Source organism: Petaurus breviceps, unplaced genomic scaffold (genome assembly GCF_028583685.1).
Source record: "Petaurus breviceps papuanus isolate PSGF00001 unplaced genomic scaffold, PetGlider_PUasm1.0 90760, whole genome shotgun sequence".
Lineage (NCBI taxonomy): Eukaryota > Metazoa > Chordata > Mammalia > Diprotodontia > Petauridae > Petaurus > Petaurus breviceps.
The window spans coordinates 1,261,407-1,268,030 of NW_027187338.1; positions in this window are offsets into that span (position 1 = coordinate 1,261,407).

Below are 6,624 nucleotides of genomic sequence, written 5' to 3' on the forward strand. Positions count from 1 at the left end.
CTCTCTCTCTCTCTCTCTCTCTCTCTCTCTCTCTCTCTCTCTCTCTCCCCCATATATATTGTATGGCTTCACACACACATACATATATCACATATTGGACTTCTCTAGTGTGGGTTTGGAGGGTGGGAGGGAGACAACTTGGAACTCAAAATATAACAAAAATAAATTTCATTTAAAAAGAAAAAAGAAGGGAGGGGACAGATTGTGAAGGACTTTAAATGTCAAGCAGAGGGTTATTTGATCTTGGACGTAATAGGGAGTCACAGAGGTTTACTGAATTGGGGGTGGGAAGGACGTGATCAGATATGCATTTTAGGAAAACCTTTTGGTAACTGAGAACAGGAGGGATTGGAGTAAGCTGTAATTGCTCAAGTCAGAGAGACCAGACAGCCCACTACTACAATAATCCAGTTATGAGGTCATGAGATCTAGCATGAGGGGAGCTGCTGAGGTAGTGGAAAGATATGTTGTGAAGACAGAAATGTCAAGACTTGGAAAGAGATTGATATGTGGAATGAGAGGAATCTAGGAGTATGCCAAGGTTACCATCCTAGGTGAGAGGGAGGAGAGTGGTACTCTCCACAGCAATGGAGAGGTTTGGAAGAGGTTAAAACTTTCCAACAAGTAGAGCTGTAATTAATTAATCAATAATCAGTAATTAATCAATAAACATTAAGTTCATGCGATATGCCTGGCATTGTGGAATGAAATGTCTTAGGAAGTGGTGGGTTTCTCAGATTTGAAAGTTTTCAGGAGAAATATGGATGGTGATGTGTTGGTTTGGTTGTCTAAGGGCTATCTGCCTTTTGGACTAATTTAGGGGTGGGGAAAGGATTCAGTCAGAGGGCCACACGTGAGGACCCAGAGGGCCACAGATTCCCCATCCCTGGACTAGATCATCTGAGAGGACCTTTTCAGCTCTTGGATTTGGTGATTCTATGACCTATCCCTTCCAATATCTTCCAATATATGCTCTTCTGTGTCATTCTTAATATTTTATCTTACACTTGTGCTTTAATCCTTCTGTAAATACTGGAAGGAGCTATGGTTTCATCTGACTCTCAAATATGGGAACTTCCTTCTCCAAAGTATATGAGGTAACCTACCCATGACTTATTAGATAAATCCTAGACTTGCCTGAGTCACCGAGAGATTAAGGGTTTGGTCTGGTTCCCGCTGCTAATCACACAAGAGATAGGATTTGAACCCAGTCTTCTGGACTCCAAGCACAGCACCCTAACCAATACTATGCTACTTTTAATTGATAATGTGAAAAAATTCAATCTAAGGTAAAAGGGGGACAAACCTTACTTCAATTCAAATTCATTTCTTCATTGTTAGGATCCATCTCATGGCACAACTAGGTGGCACAGTGGATAAAGTGCCAGGCCTGGAGTCAGGAAGACCTTCTGGCCTTACTTAGTTGTGTGATCCTGGGCAAGTCACTTAACCATATTTGCCTCAGTTCCTCATCTGTCAAATGAACTGGAGAAGGAAATGGCAAAACTACTCCAGTATCTTTGCCAAGAAAACCACAAAAGGGACCAGGAAGAGTCAGATATGACCGGAAACAACTAAAACAACAATAATCTACCTGACACAAACCCTAAAAAGGCATGGAGATGCTGTCTGTATAATCTACTTTGGTGCTGTGGACACAAATAAATGTCTTAGGGAACAAAATAGTTGATTGAGGTCTAGTGAAAATGAACTTTGGATTAGAGGTCATGGGTTCACTAGAACTAGTCTCAGGTTTACCACTTACCATTTCTGAGTTTCAATTTTCCATCTGCCAAATGGGGATAATAACCACTGCCCTAACTGCTTCCCCAGGGAGGGTGTGTTTTGAGGATCACAGGAGATAATGGATATAAAAGCATTTTGAAAAGTTAAACGTGTCATAAAAATGCAAGGGATTATTACAGCTATTGTCAGACTAGAAACATGCCAGATATTCAAAGGTTTGGAAAACAAAAACAAAGCTGCCCTCTCTATATTCTGCCCCCTTTCCTATTACCCTCCCCCCAAAAAAAGCCCAACACTGGAACTTTAAAGTAAGGAAGACTGTTGAAACTCCAATCCGAGGCCCTTAAGAAGTACCTGTTCAAAACAGCTTCATCTCTGGGCTGATAGATATGATGATACCTCCAGGAAAAGCTCTCCCTGAGAGAGATGTCTGTGGTTTTATCTCCTTCCTGCTCTGCTGGTTTATCATTTAAGGAAGTGTTTACAAGGAAGCCAGATCTGGACTGCTTCAGATTTCCATTGATCCTATTCCCCCACCCACCTCTTTGTAAGGGCCCTATCTCCTCCTCCCTTTTCCAGATTCCCTCACATCTCCTAGATGAAAGGAGGCAGGGGGGAAGGAGGAAGGGAAGACACAACCAATCAGGTGAAGTTTAATAGAGAAGGACCATTCCAGATTCCTCTCACTAGATGAGCCTGAAAAGAGAGTAAAGCAAGCCTGAGTAAAGTCTACCATGTTTCACTGAAAGGCTAATCTTTTTTGGAGGGGAGGGGAGACAAGGCAATTGGGGTTAAGTGACTTGCCCAAGGTCACACAGTTAGTGTGTCAAGTGTCTGAAACCAGATTTGAACTCAGGTCCTCCTGACTTCAGGGTTGGTGATCTATTCACTTCTCCTTCAAAGGCTAATCTTGACCCATATTATCCATAATCATGAAACAGTAATATAATAATGATTTGATTAAGGAGAAGATATGATGGAGTATATACAGCATTGGATTCAGATTCAGAGAAACTGGGTTCAAATTCTGGTTCTGACATTTCTCTATGTGGTTTTTGACAAGTCACTGAACCTTCTTAGTGGGCTTCCATGTCTTCATCTGTAAAATGAAAGCAGATTAAGTGATCTCCCATGTTTCTTTCAGTCCTCAATCAAACTACAATCCTACAGGAGGTTGCTCTTATAATCTGGGAGACCTGGGTTCAAGTTCTGCCTAATTGGTTATCAAGACTGAGCAGTATGGTGCCATGGAAACAGTCAGGTTTGGGTGGGTTCAGTTCAAACCTCTGACATGTGACTTTGGGCAAGATGCTTAACCTTCCTCAGTCTCCTAATCTGTAAAATGGAAGGGTTAGTCTCAGTGGCCTCTGAGGTTTTCTTCTAGCTGAAAATCTGTTATCTCCTGATAAGTTACTTCCCAGGCAACTCTCTAAGACTAAGTTATGGAGGCCAGGTGCAGAAAATGGAGAAAATTTGCATACCCTGGGTTCTTCCCACCAACAGAATGACAGGTATGGAACAAGGACATTTAAAATCTGCCAAGAGGCTCCTAGATTGCTTGTTTACAATAACCACTTACATTTCTAGATCACTGTTTAAAATACTTTTGTCACAATTGCCCTCTACAATAAGCAGGGATAGGAACTGGGATTATGGTTTTAAACAGATAGGGAATTCACACATGTGTAAGCATTCTCACTGATGGTCAGCACTTTCTCTGCAACCTAGAGTCTCAGAGAGGTCTCTGGTGAGGTCCCAGTTAAGTGACTTGTCACACAGCCAGGATATGTCAGAGGTAGGGACTAGGTCTTCCTGCCTCTGGGGCCTCCTTTCTATCCACTATGCCCTGTAGCCTTGGAAATAGATCACATTATCCCCATTTTATAGCTCAAAAAACTGAGATAAAAGGTTGAATAGCTCAGTGCCCTATCCGTTGGCCAAATTGAATTGAGCTAAATCATAACGATCCCCTGGGGAATCAAAGCCTGGAAGAAGGCCCTTACCTCTTCTTTTATTAGCTCTCCACCACAAAACATCACCATCTATTTCAATGTTTAGAAATTCCCTTTAGGAAAAATATCTAAGAGTAGGAAGAAATCTCTAAGGTGGCAGTGGTAGAGAGAATACTCTATTTGGAATATGGAATCAATCACCTAGGCTTGAATCCTTACTCTGTGACTTATCTATGTGATCTTAGGCATGCTACCTCTCTTTTTATTAGTAAAATCAGGGGCTAGAGGACCTCTAAGGTCCCTCCTAGCTCTAAATTCTGTGATATAACCTATATATGTAACCTATTAACCTATTATGTCATCCACCAGAGCAGGAGTTCAACCTCTATGATTTCCCTGAAAATTAGTCATCCAGTTTCTTCCCAAATACCAGAGGCAATTCCCTACCACCTTGGTGAATGTAGCCAAGTGGACACTCTAATGATTTAGATCTAATCTTTTTTTTTAAATTAGAAAATGTATTTCTATTTACTTAACTACTTCCCAAACACATTTTTAAAAAATCAATATGCATGGCAGCTAGGTGGCACAGTGAATAGAACACCGACCCTGAAGTCAGGAGGACCTGAGTTCAAATCCTGGATCAGACACTTGACCTTCTTAGTAGCTGTGTGACCTTGGGCAAGTCACTTAACCCTAACTGTCTTTCCTTCCCCCCTTCAAAAAAAACAATACTATTCACTTTAAAAAACTCTGAGTTCCAAATTCTTCCCTTCTCTATCCTCCTCTATCCATTGAGAAGGCAAGCAATGCAATATTATGCATGCGAAGTCATGCAAAATATTTCCATATTAGTCATATTGCAACACACACACATGCACACATGAAACATAAAGTGAAAAAAGTGTGTTTCAATCCGCATCCAGAGTTCATCAGTTCTCTCTTTCTGGAAGTGGTTAGCATCTTTCCTTATGGATTCTTTGGAATTGCCTTGGATCATTGCCTTGAGTAGAGGAGCCAAGTCTTTCCCAGTTGATCATCCTTACAATACTGCTGTTACTGTGTATGATGTTCTCCTGGTTCTGCTCACTTCACTTTGTATCAGTTCATCTAAGACTTCCCAGGTTTTTCTGAAACCATTCTACTTGTTATCTCATATAGCACAAAAGTATCCCATTATAGTCATATACCACAACTTGTTCAGTCATTCTTTAATTGATCAGCATCTCCTCAGTTTTCAGTTGACACCACAAAAAGAGCTGCTATAAATTTTTTGTACAAATAGGCCTTTTTCCATTTTCTTTTATCTCTTTGGGATACAGACTTGGCAGTGGTATTCAAGCAGTACAAACTGAATCCCATCCTTCTCCCCAAGTCTTCTCTTCTCCAAATGACATATTCCAGTTCCTTTGTGACAAGATTTCCTCTAGGCCGGCTCTAGCTTGCTTTTTAAAAGGTGGTACCCAATACAGAACAAAATATTTCTGACTGGGTCTGTCCCAGGTAGAGGACCTAGAGATCTTCTCTGCTTCTATTAAAGCAATCTGTAAACCAGAGAATCATGATTAAAATGATCCTTCTCTTATTGGGAGTAGAAATGGGCTGTATTATCAAATTATTGTGCATAGTTTGGTGAGATTGTAAGGTCAAACTCTGAACTGGTACAAGTGACCAGCTCTAGTGCCTAGAAAACAAAAGGAGAGAGGTGGCACCATGTTAAATGTTGATTGGATCCCATAGGTGTCAGTCTTACCTCCCCAGCCACTAGGACAGAGCTAAGGCCCCAGGGAGGCTACCTGCAGTAGGATCTTACCTACAGTAAGCTACCTGCAGTAGGAGCTGCCAGATGTAGGGGAGGATTCCAAACTAGGGAAGGAGCCCCTCCAGGACTGACTTGGGGCTTTTGGAAGGGTCTGGTGGAGTAGCTGGATTCTGGTGGTCCTGTCTGGGGTGGAGTGGGGTAACAGATCAGCTCTCCCCCAAGAAGAACCAGCCTAATATCTGGCTTAGCATATGGGGATTGGGTGGGGGGAAGGCAAGGTAGGAATATTTATTGCCTACTTTATTCTAGGCACTGTGCTAAGCCCTTTATAGTATCTCATTTGATCCTCACAGCAACGCTGGCAGATGGGTATATCTCTATCTTGCAGTTGAGGAAACAGGCAGACAAGTGACTTGCTTAGGGTCTCACAGCTAGTGTCTGAGGTCTTATATGAACTAAAGTCTTCCTGATTCCAGGCCTAGCACTCTCTCTGTTGGGTTAGGATGAGAAAAGGAAATATGGAAACCAGTGAGGCAGTTCTAGATAGCAGGAGAGTATCTTTATAGCATTGTCATTTTAGATTTTGTCCCCTTTAACCTGTAACACTATATCCAGCCTTGTTTTGTCTAAATGGACAGAAGGCAGTTTGACAAAGGTTCATAATCTTCAGGGGGTAGGCCAGGAATAAAGGAAAGATCCTGGACACTTGAAGACCATCAGCTGAAGCTTTAAAGGTCCAACCTCTCACTACTCATATGACCTTGGACAAGTCCTTTCTGTTTACTGGATCTGTTTATCCTATCTTTAGAAAGACAGGTTGGACTAGGTGATATTTGAGATCCTTTACAGCTCTAATCTTTCAGGTATTTCACTGAAAATTATGCCATTTTACCTTGGAGGTGGAGGTAGGGTGGGCTATAAATCTTGGCCTCAGCACGCTCCTCATTATCTCCTTCACAATTTCTCCCAGGTATGTACTCCAGAAGCAACCCATATGTGCTATGGATTCATAGGAGCCTAAGCTCCCCCCTCCCCCCCACAAAACACAAACATGTACCTTGCTCCATTTATGTGGTCTCTGCAAAGATTGCTCTGTGTGTGCTATGTGTGCCAGGAAGAATTTGTGCATCATTTGTGCATGGACTGTGTGTTCCTGGGAAATCT